Source organism: Mustela putorius, unplaced genomic scaffold, assembly GCF_011764305.1.
Source record: "Mustela putorius furo isolate JIRA1106 unplaced genomic scaffold, ASM1176430v1.1 tig00003869_pilon_pilon_pilon, whole genome shotgun sequence".
In the NCBI taxonomy this organism is placed as follows: Eukaryota; Metazoa; Chordata; class Mammalia; order Carnivora; family Mustelidae; genus Mustela; species Mustela putorius.
The window spans coordinates 21,181,682-21,193,719 of NW_025422021.1; the positions used below are offsets into that span (position 1 = coordinate 21,181,682).

A 12,038-nucleotide genomic window follows, 5' to 3' on the forward strand; every position below is an offset into this window, starting at 1 on the left:
ACAGTCGTTATTTGATTTTGGTCATTTTAAGGTCTGACAATTATATAACATCTGATTTTTGGTGTTGCTCTCAAAAGTTGTTCTTACAATTAAAATTCTTTGACCAGTTTGAAAGTAGAAAAGCCTAAGGTTTGGTTCAATATGGGTTGATTCTATATACCACTTAGAAATTACCTAGATAGGAGGACCTGGGTGGCTCAGTCAGCGAGGCATCTGTATTTTGGCTCAGGTCATGATCTCAGGGTTGTGAGATCAAGCCCCACAATGAGCTCTGTCCTGGACATGGAGCCTGCTGAAGATTCTCTCTCTCCCTCTCCCTCTCCCCTCTATACCACCCCACCCCTCCGTTCTCTCTCTCTCTCTCTCAAAAGAAAAAAGAAATTACCTGTATGGTAAAAACTCGGCATCTGGCTCACTCGATGTAATCCTAATACATATCTTGGTCTTGTTGAACAATCATGAGTTGTAATAAATATGTACAGCAGTTTATTAATGCATAAGTTAATTTGTACTTACGGTGTTTGCATTTAATGACTCACGGTGAGTAAAACAAAATGAAGAATTTCAAAATCTAGTAAGAAAGATCCCGAAAATAATTAGAGAATAATACAGAGCTAAATCAGGTAGAGAAAGAAGGTTTTTATGGGCCCAAACAGGGGAGCATTCTGAAAGTGATAAGATCTAAACTGATAATGAGATGGAGAAGGAATGGGAAACAGAACATCAACTTGGCATCTTTGGGAGACAGAGAAGTGACGTACCCAGCTACAGTGGAAGGATAGGATTTGTTCCTACTTATGTGCCACATGTGAAAATCAGGTTGTAGCATTGTTAAATTTTATTAGTGGTATTCAGTCCACATATATGGTATATTGAGATGTGACCACTGACAACCTTGTTTTTCTTGTATAACAAAATGAGAGGGATTCTGTTTATAGTAATTTTACAACCATCTCTCCCCCGCCCCCAATAACATAAAAAGCAAATGCTGTGAAAATATGCAAAGATTCATGCTCTAAAATAAATCCAAATTGGTGCGGACTGAATGAGAAGATAGGAATATAGAAACCCTAAGTCAGATTTCTTTACCATAGTTAGAAATACCAAACTGAAGAGGAATAAAAGTAATCATAGATCGGATTTTCAGGCTGTTGAACCAGGCAGGATTATAGATAGTCAGTAAGAAAGAAGAGAGGAACTGTTTTAAGTAAAAAAAAAAAAAAGTTCCCTTTGAAGTGTCCTGACTTCCCTAACTACCAGTGACTTCTCTTTCATCCGTTCTGGGAACACAGTTACAGCTTGCATGTCCATTTCTACTTACTCATCCAGCAGAAGAATCTGAATTTAGAGAATGAAGTATGAATTTGGAATATGAAAGTGGACTGTGAATTTAACAAAAGATCCTGGGGATTGTTAGTGTTTGTTTAAAAACCCAGATTAGATAAATTACAGCTTTCCTAGCAAGATAGCTTATTTTCTGGGTAACTTCATTAGTTATGACCTCAGCTTGCACTGAGGCAATGTCAAAAGAATCTTTCTTTCTTTTTTTTTTTTTTTTTTAAGATTTTATTTATTATTTATTTGACAGACATACAGAGAGCACAAGTAGGCAGCGTGACAGGCAGAGGGAGAAGCAGGCTCTCTGTGGAGCAGGGAGCCTGATGCGGGACTCGATCCTAGGACTCTGGGATCATGACCTGAGCTGGAGGCAGCCGCTTAATCAACTGAGCCACCCAGGCACCCAGAATCTTTCATATGAAATTTCTTATTTAATTTCTGTAAAGGTGCTGTTGAAAAACTATTGTATTGTCCAGTGTTACATCATTGCAAAGTCCAAAAGAAACTTCTCTCAATCCTGAGTACTAGGAAAACTTTGGTGCTTGTTTGTAACACATCTTACGGAGAATTAAAATTTTATAATTTGATTTTTTTTAAAAGATTTTTAATTATTTGAGCTAGAGCGAGAGTGAGCAAGAGAAGGACAAGTGTGGGGGGAGCAGTGGTTAGGGGCAGAGGGAGAGGGAGAAGCAGGCTCTCCACCGAATAGGGACTCAATCCCAGGAATCTGGGATCATGACCTGAGCTGAAGGCAGTTTCTTAACTGGTGGAGCCACCCAGGCACCCCTAAATTTTTGTAATTTGGTTCTGTTTTCCGCTTTACTGTTATTGCTAGGAAGCTCACAGCTGAACCACCTACATCTAAGGAAGGCAAGGCCTTATGATAGGTGTTTCTGTGTTTCAAGTTTACCTTGTGTTTCATCTTTCTTGCTTCCCCTTATTTTCCCTTTATTCATATTAGTTTATATTTTGAAAGCATCTGTTCTGCTATTCATATTTCTCTAAGTCACATTAAAATATTTTGGAACAAAATGGACTATAAATAACCATGGAAAGCTTATTTATTGCCAGCAGAAGACAAACAATAAAAGCAGGAACCTTTCTTCCTCTTTGTGTCCCCTCCCCTGCCCCCCCTCTTCTTTTTTATGAATTTCTTAAGTCATGGATGACTAATCTTCTTTGTGGTTTCTTAGACTTGCCAGGGGCAGGGGAATCCCTTCTGAAGCTTTTTGCCAGTACAGAGCTACCAGGTACAGGTCATTGTGCTGGGTGTGCCCAATGTAAGAATGCCAGACTTGAGAGAACAAGTAGGGCTGAAATACATCCTAGAGAAAGAAAAGGTGTCTTTTTCTCATATGCCAGCTCAGAGCATGTCTTTTTTTTTTTTTTTTAAGATTTTTATTTATTTCTTTGACAGACAGAGATCACAAGTAGGCAGAGAGGCAGGCAGAGAGGAGGAAGCAGGCTCCCTGCTGAGCAGAGAGGAGGGTGTCTTTTTCTAACTCACAGGGTACCATATATATTACCCTGGTTTTTGTCCCAGCCCTTTCAGCTGAATTATAAACTCTTAATACCAAAAGTTGCTGATTGTTGATAAAAGCTGCTTTGAATGAAACAAAATTTCAAATTTATTTTCTTTACCTTTATATTTTTATTTCATTATCCTATAAATTTGATGTACTATAGGAAACAAAGTTAGTCATGGATCTTTAATTTGTAATTTTTTTATTTTTAAAAGATTTTGTTTATTTATTTGACAGAAAGAGATCACAAGTAGGCAGAGAGGCAGGTAGAGAGAAAGAAAGGGAAGCAGACTCCCTGCCTAGGAGAGATTCCCCCTATGGGGCTGGATCCCAGGACCCTGCCATCGTGATCAGAGTTGAAGGCAGAGGCTTTAATCCACTGAGCCACCCAGGTGCCCCACAGATCTTTAATTTAAAATTTAGTTTTCTTTTAGTGTATGAATCACAGTCAAAGCTACATATTTAGTACGAATTATATCTTAAATTTTCTTTAAAGGAAATAAGGGCTTTGTTTTGCATTCCAGTTAACTATAGAATATTTGAATTATTTCATTTGACCAAGAAATTCAGCTGGAACTGAACTGGAACTGGAACTCCGTAGTCCTTGTTTTCTGAAAATTTCCTATTTATTTCATGTCATTGTAGTGAAGATGGTGATTAGCAACTTGTGTGAATGTTTAATACTGAAAACACACTCCTTTCAAATGACACTGTTTGTAATGAGACCTGTTCTCTGAGATTCTGTTCTCTTGGCACAGTTTTCTCTCCTTGGGTGTTCTTGTTCTTATTAATTTTACTGTCACTTCGTTGTGTTTTCTATTTCAGTACATTAGAATTTTATTTCACAAATAGAGTAAATATGATTTAAGTAATGTAATTTAATGCCTTGATATGATTATATTGTAAAAGGGTCATTAAAAGCTCTTAAAATTAAAGCATACTATGTTCCTAATAAGACATAGATACATGGCCTTAGAATGTATAGAATTAAGATAAATGCAGCTTTGTAGATTAAGAAAAAAATCTCCTAAATATTTTTAAAGTCGTGAATTAGTTTATCATCTTGACAGAGTATGTGTGTTTGTCCTATACCTTAGTTAATTTAAACAAACTCTCATTCAAGTATACGACAAATTTCAGAGAGAAAAAAACAGCCATTTGGAGGGGAAAAACCCAAGGAGAAGAAAACTTAGTCTTCAAACTAACAATATTGTTAAAAAGATGCTCACAAGTAAATATGTTTTTTTTAATTCTTTTTTGAAATATGAGTTTTAAAGAAGCTGGGAATTGTTTAAAGTTTTGTAAACTTTTTGATTCATATAACTGAGATAGTTTTTTTTTGAAGACTGCCACATAAATTATAAAGCAATATTTTTGCAGGCGCTTGCTCTGATAAAAATAGGCTATGCTTTCACTAAAATTCAGTTTTGGCCTTTAATTAGAACTCAGAAACTTCTATATACTTTCGTGAAGCAGTTGAAATTTAAACACTTTTCCTTATATTTAGCAGGTTTTTTGGACAGTTATTTTTAGTTTTTTTTTTTTTTAAATATATATCTTATTAGCATTGCCTCGTTTTTTGCAATTTACTTGCCAGAAGTAATTTTTAAAACCTACTTAAACAGATTCGTTTTTCAAGCATTCCTCTTTATAAACTGTGTGCCTATGCATGTCAAGAGTAAATCCTCCTTAAAAAAGGGAAGAAAGACAGAGCTCTTTATTGTCTGTTTTGACGTTAATAACACGAAGAAGGATTACTTGAGACATCAACCTTACCTGGCTTAGTTTTGTCACGTGAGCATTCACGTTTACTGGTGTTCTAAGTGCTCCACCTGCCTTTCAGTTTGTTTACCAGGAAATCAAGATGTGTAAACTGCAGGAAGTACTATTTGACCCTCTCCGACAGTATCTCATTACAATAATTGCTAATCTCTGAATAAGACAGCCATGTTTTGTGAGTAACTGAGAGAGAGAGGTTGTGTTAGGTAGATTTTAGGTGTTTCAACAAATAGAGCTTTGTAAATTCTTACTTGGATTATGTTTTCATGATAGCTTTTGATAAAAGACATGTGGTGACCTTTGGGGTCAGCAAAGCTAGGACACAATAGTAGGTATTCTTTCATTCCTTTTAACTGAAAAATATCACGGCTTGTTGTTTTGGAGTGCTGTCACTGCTCTGAATCGAAAGGATAATGGCTACTTCCTGATTAAACCCACTCTCCACAGTAAGCTGTTAATGTTATACTGTATGTCTTTTTCTCTTGTAAATGCAGTAGTATTTGGTGTTTTCTTTACTTTTTATCATTGTCTTTTCATAGATAATTGTGTTCTAAATATATCCTGAAGTTTAAGTTTACAATTAGAGTAGAAACTACTGTTTTAAGTTTGGAGAATTTTTTTAATGCAAAGTATTTCTGTTTGGTAGCAACCATCTCATATACTCATTGTAGATTTTGGTTAAAGAAATTGGCTTTTAAAAAAGACATTGAAATGATAAATTATGTTAAACTCACTTTCTTGGCACTGTAAGGAAAATTTTTAAAAAATAACTTATGTGGTAAATCAGATTAATTTTTTCAGGGAATAAAGTAATTTATTTGGATAAAGTAATTTTGGTTTGTTTAATAAATTTCACAAATCTATTTAGGTTTGTCATAATTATTGTTGCTAGTTGTTTTAATTATTAAATTAAATTATTGTTCTTAAATTAGTTAAGAGATCCTTGTGATGTAAAAACAGCATTAAGTACTTGGAATATAAGAAGGGAATAATGAGGTTCTTAGTTTTAATCCTAAAGCTGGCAGTCACTCCATCTGTGGTCTTGGGACAATCATTTAAACTGCTTACCTCAGTTTTCTTGTCTGCTGTCCATATGAGTGTTAAGTAAAATGTGTATGTTTGTTAATTTCTTTATGTTAGTACAAACTATAAAGAAAATTAGTTTTCACAAGTATTTTATAAAATGGAGAACTGTCTCTGGAGATAGAGGAGGAAAACATTCAGGAGTCACAGTAGGCAGGGAAATGATAGAAAAATTCTTTTTATTACAATAGAAAAAATATTTTTATTATAAAATAAGAGAAAACAGGATTTAAAATAAACCCTGTATAATTGGCTTTTTAATTGGGACAGAACTGTGAGTTGTGCTCAGTTCTTAATATAACATTACCAAAAGATTATACTTTTTGTTGAATACATGACTGAAATTAAAAGTGAAAAGCTTGGAGGTGATTTAGTAAAGAGTCACACATGTCCTAAAATCTTTTTCTCAAAAGTCTTATTTCTGGATGTAAGATTATTCAGAGCAGAGGGAAGAATGTGTGTATATATTGAAGACCTGTAGATGTAGTTCATCTAAACAGTAAGATGTTTGATCTTTAAACTTTAATATGAGGTATCCTGGCAATGTAAAAGAAAACATATTATGAAATTATTAAACATTGGAGGCAGTTACCAAAGATAGTTTTAGAACCTAACATCCAGAAATATTTAAAAATATTCTGGGATAATGTAAATATAATTTTCCTTTTATTGAGAGAGTTAAGGTACCTCCTTTTGCAAAATGATTATCAAAATTATTTTTGGTAACAATTTTTAATATAAATCCTTGGAGCTTTTTAGGAGATTTTAAAGATTATGTTTAGTGAATATTTTAGCTTAGTCAAGTTATTGAGGTAAGACTTATAGTAGTGGTGCTATTTAATTTGTAATAACAAATAATAGATGGCAATTATTGATTGTTCAATATATAACAATCACTGGCCTAATTCTCTTGTAGGAGATACAAACTTTTACTTTTACCCTTTTACAGTTCTTTGTGGCTAGGCCTGAGAATTATATAAAAAAAGGTAGATCAACAGGAGAAAGCATACAAATTTATTTAAAGAAGTTTTGTGTGACATAGGAGTCTGCATAAGGAAGGAAGACCCAAAGAAATGGCAAAACCTAGTTGTTTTATATTAAGCTGAACAAAGAGAGGCAGTTGCGGGAAAGTAGCTATGTGCAGAGGCTAAAAGGAGAGAATTATTTTTAACAAAGTCTGTCTAGAATTATCTCAGTCTCAACTTTTGTCCTTGGTGGTAAGAATGTTACTTTTCTTCTGGTATAGGAGGACGTCTTTCATACAGGAATTACATTTTTTGCTTTTAAGAACAAGAAGGAAGGTCAGAATGTTTTGCTTGTATTTGCTGTTTTTCAAGTGCCTTTACCTCAAAATAGTATGCTAGAGTGGCACATTCTGAATCCTTCACTATTACCTGCATTTTATTTTCGTGATAATCACATGAGGTTCAGATAACATCATTACTCCTCTATTTTTACTGATAAGGAAATAGTTGTAAGGAACTTAAATAATTTCAACGGTGTTCTTATAAGTGCCAGACCCAGGGGTGTCTGGGTGGCTCAGTGTGTTAAAGCCTCTGCCTTCAGCTCAGGTCATGATCCCAGGATCCTGGGATCGAGCCTCACGTCGGGTTTTCAGCTAGGCATGGAGCCTGCTTCCTCCTCTCTCTGCCTGCCTCTCTGCCTACTTGTGATCTCTATCTGTCAAATAAATAAATAAAATCTTTAAAAAAAAAAAAAAAGTGCCAGACCCAGACCAAACACACTAACAGAATCCACAATCCAGAACTCAGTCTTCAGTGTCATTCCTTTAAGCATTGTATTTATATCTTGGAGATAATAAAGGTGCTTACACCTTGATTTAGATAGTTTTATTTTTTTTTTCATCAATTTATTAAATAATGCAGAGTACTTACTAGGTGTCAGGCCACGTAAGGAAGTACCAGCACTATTAATGGAAGGTAAAACAAAATTCCTTGTTTCAAGAAACTTACGATTTAGTTGAAAAGACAGAAAATTAAGAGGCTGTTTAGTACCGTTGATAACTGATATAGTAGTGGTCAGAGCAGGATGCTGAAGGCAACACAGGAAGTATCTGATGTATTCTTTTATTCACATATTTATTTGCATTTTTGGTGCTATTGCAGATACATGGGATATATCAGCAAATAAAACTTTTAAAGCTCACTAGTCTTGTGGAATGTATGTTGGAGATGCAGATAAGCATGATAAAGTATATGGCACATTTGAAGTTGGCAAGTTTCATGAAGGATAGAAAAAGTAAAGCAGAATAAGAAGGCTATGGTGGTGGTGGGTTGCAGAGGTTGCTGAAGAGATACAGAGAAGGTGATATTTGAGGAAAGACCAAGAAATTGGTTAGCTTTCCAAGAAATTGGTTGGAAATTTTGGGGAAGAGACTTCCAGGCAGAGAGGTCTTGAGGCAGGAGCATACCTGGCATGTTCAGAGTAGTGGAGAGAGACCAGTGTGAATGGAACAGAGTGAGAGAGATGGGTGGCTAGAGAAGGTATTGACAGAGGTAATGGGTAGAAGAGTCAGATCATGTAGGGCTTTACAGACCTTTATTGTGGCTTCAAGGAACCATTGCAGGGCTATCAGTAAATCTGGTTTGTATGCTTTTAAAGGATCACTCCAGTTGCTGTGTTGAGAATAGACTACATAGGGAGGCATTGACCATTAGTTAGAAGGCTCATAGAACAATCTGAGTGACTGATGTTTGATAGCAGTCAAATTCTGGATTCTATTTTTAGGGTAGAACCAAAAAAGTCTTTTGATGGATTAGATGTGGGTTATGAGAGAAAGAGAAGACAAAATGACTCTAAGGTTTTGGCTGAGAAACTGGGAACAATGGTTTTGCCTTTGGCTGTGAGATGGGAAGCTATTTAGATGGAGAAACTTCCAGATAGAAATGGGCAATCAGGACTTTGGTTTTGGATGTGGTAGACTTTTAAGTGTCTGGTAGAGACATACTAAGTACAGGAGATTGGGAGAAGGCTTTCCAGAGGAGATGCCATCTGAATTGAGGCTGAAAAATGAATTGGATTTACCTGGTCCAAGAGGTGCCTTATGATGAGATTCAAGAGCATTCATTTTCTACTTTACGTATTTACAAAATACAGAGTAACAGCTAAACATCCAAAAAGTTATAATATTCTTAAAAGTAATGAAATAATTTATTTCAAAGAACAATTTACTTTAGATAGTAAAATTTTCAGAATATGTCAATGGCTACTATATTAATGAGTTGTATGGGTGCCATTACAGATGTTGAATATTCCCATTTTACACATGGAGAAACTGAGTCGTAGACAGATTAAAAATTGCCCAAGGTCATTGATAAATTTAGTGATGGGTCTGTATTCAAATCTAAATCTTTAGATTCAATTGCGTATTCTCATTATTTTAAAAGTATATGATATATTAAACTTTGTAAAACTTTAAACTTCTGTTTAAGGTCTCAGGGAATTGTCTTTTTTTGTCATCCTTGTAGTACTATAGTGATACCCTTGGGACATAAGGCTATAGATTCTCCATCATGGAGTTAAGCCATTTGTCAGGTTTTTATTTTAATGTCTGCACAACTTTTGTACAGTTACCTATTACAGACAGTCCCTCCACTCTTAGCCCTATCCCTGTGCCTAGTGCTTAATACGTGCTTAGAAAATTACAGCTGCTCTCATCATCATCTTTATCCTTCTTTCTAATATGCTGTGACCTTGGGATCACAGTCCAAGGTTGTTGGAGTCATGTGTAAATTATAAAACCTCAGAGATTAAGGGCATGAGGACTTTTTAATTAATAAAGGATGAGTTTAACTCATGTATTTATCTGATGGAAACCCATTTTTGCTTCTTTCCCTTTATTGGCTGTTTTCTGGGGAAGTGCATTTGATAAATAGCTGTGTTTCTAACTAGAAAAGCAATCTTCCCTGAGATGTCAGTGGATATTTTCACTGTAAAAGTGAATATAAGTCATTCTACTTCAGTAGAGAATAGAAACATAGTTGTTCATTGAAACAGATTTACTTTTGAGGTAATAATCCTATATTTTAAAAACTTAAACATTTGCCTTTAGATCAATTTATATAATTTATGATATGTTTTTAAAACACACTGAAGAGAAGGTCATTCAGACATTCTGCAAGAAAGAAATATTTTAACAAAAGCATTTTGCACATTTTTAAAAGTACCAATTAAAAGCAAAACAAAACAAAACTCCACTGTGGATTAAAATAGACTATAAACCTAACAGGTTATTTTAAGCATATATTAAGGCCCTAAGTATTTACCTAGTCTTTATATTTCTGTTGTGTAACTATATGGCTTTTTTCCAAGTGCACTGTTTTATACATTTCCCCGTTTTTCAGGCTATTTTTTTCAAAGGAACAAAAGTAAATAAGTACTTATTTTTCCTATTTCTTTTTCTAACATCTTCCTTTTCTTTCATTTTATACCCCCAAATACCTATGTAAAATTTATTTTAAGACCACTGTAATTATTAAATGAGATTTTTCAATAAACAAAAATTTTGGTTGGCTGTTGTAACTTTATTATTTGTATAATCTCATATTTTAGTTAATTCTATTTAGGATTAGAAGTGTCTATCCTAAACATATCTACTTAGGCATAAAAAATACTAGTATATATGTTAAATGTTTGTATATTCTATTTTGTTTTTGTTTTTGGGCAGTGTCTCTAATTCATTTTGGGAGAAAAAGAAAAATGGTCAGTCAAATTTTTTTCTGAAAATATCCTACTTTGTTTAATAATTATACTGAATTAAATCTATTACATCCTTGAGTAATTGTAGATTGCCCAGGGAATGAGTATGCTGATTTTTTTTTTAAGATTTTATTTATTTATTTGACAGACAGAGAGAGATCTCAAGTAGGCAGAGGAGGAGGGGGAAGCAGCTCCCTCTCAGCTCCCTGCTTAGCAGAGAGCCCAATATGGGGCTCGATCCCAGGACCCTGAGATCATGACCTGAGCTGAAGGCAGAGGATTAACCCACTGAGCCACCCAGGCGCCCCTGATTAATTTTTTGAGACTGCTTTCTCTTAACATTTGTTACTGAAGTTTTTACTCTATGTATTTGTGTAAGTGTAATACTGAATTATTTTTGGAACATTTGAAGATGGCAGGAAGCTACTGGGTCCTCTTGACAATCTGAGCTGCTACTCATCTTGTGTGGTAAACAAAGTACAAACAAATATTAAATATAGAGCTTTAGCTGATAATATGAGCAAGTAATCTTGTTTTATCAACAAAGCATAATCAAATATGAAATGTATAGCAGTAATTAAAAAACACTAACAATGCCAAAAAGAGGGTAATATTAATCGCAGAATAATTTAAACCAGTACAATTTGAGAATAAGAGAAGAGTCACTAGGATGACCAGGGAAAGCTGGAAAGAAGGAAAAAAAGACTTGAACTTCAAGCATGTAAGAAAGACTTCAAATATTAATTTTTATAACATGCTTACTGACATATTTCACAGACCACAAGTTATAATTCACCCATTTAAAGTATATAATCCAATGTATACTACATTATTAAGTTTTTTAAGTTGTGAAAGAATGTATAACAGAACTTGCCATTTTAACTTTTTTTTCTTTATTTTTAAAGATCTTATTTATTTATTTGACAGAGAGAGAGAGAGTGAGAGCGAGCACAAGCTTGGGGAGCAGAAGAAGGAGAGGGAAAAGCAGGCTCCCCACTGAGCAGGGAGCCTGATGTGGTACTTGATCCCAGGACCCTGGGATCATGACCTGAGCCAAAGGCAAATGCTTAATGGACTGAGTCACCCAGGCACCCCTTAACTGTTTTCTTTAAAAAGATTATTTAAGATAGAGCATGTGCTGGGGCATGAACAGAGGGAAGGGCAAAGGAAGGGAGAGAATCTCAAGCAGACTCCCTGCTGAGTGCAGAGCCTTCTGCAACCCTGAGAACATGACCTGAGCGGAAATCAAGAGTCAGTTGCTTAACTGAAACTTAACTTAAAATGAAGGCACCACTTCATTTTAACCATTTATTGGCATTAATTACATTTACAGTGTTGTGCAACAGTCACTACTGTCTATTTCCAAAACTTTTCATCACCCAAAACAGAACTCTCTAACCATTAAGCACTAATTCTCCATTCCCTTTTTTCCCCAGCTCCTGGTTAACTTGAATCTGTTCTCTTTCCACATCAGTTTGTCTACTCTAGATAATCCCTTTAAGTGAAATCATATAATAATTGTCCTTTTGGGGGCACCTGGGTGGCTCAGTGGGTTAAAGCCTCTGCCTTCAGCTCAGGTCATGATCCCAGGGTCCT

General features: G+C 34.9%; 1 protein-coding gene across 21 annotated transcripts in view; it reads left to right on the forward strand.

The window, feature by feature from the left end:
• Positions 1 to 12,038, forward strand: part of BAZ2B (bromodomain adjacent to zinc finger domain 2B) — a 316,560-nt gene that overhangs the window by 117,704 nt on the left and 186,818 nt on the right. Inside the window, exon 1 of one of the 21 annotated variants that reach the window (XM_045066577.1) lies at positions 4,397 to 5,086. The exons of 19 other annotated variants lie outside the window; for them this stretch is intronic. The gene's annotated coding sequence lies outside the window, so the exon portion shown is untranslated. Of the gene's footprint in view, positions 1 to 4,396; positions 5,087 to 12,038 lie in introns of those variants that run through there. One more of the 21 variants, XM_045066579.1, reaches the window with a different exon arrangement.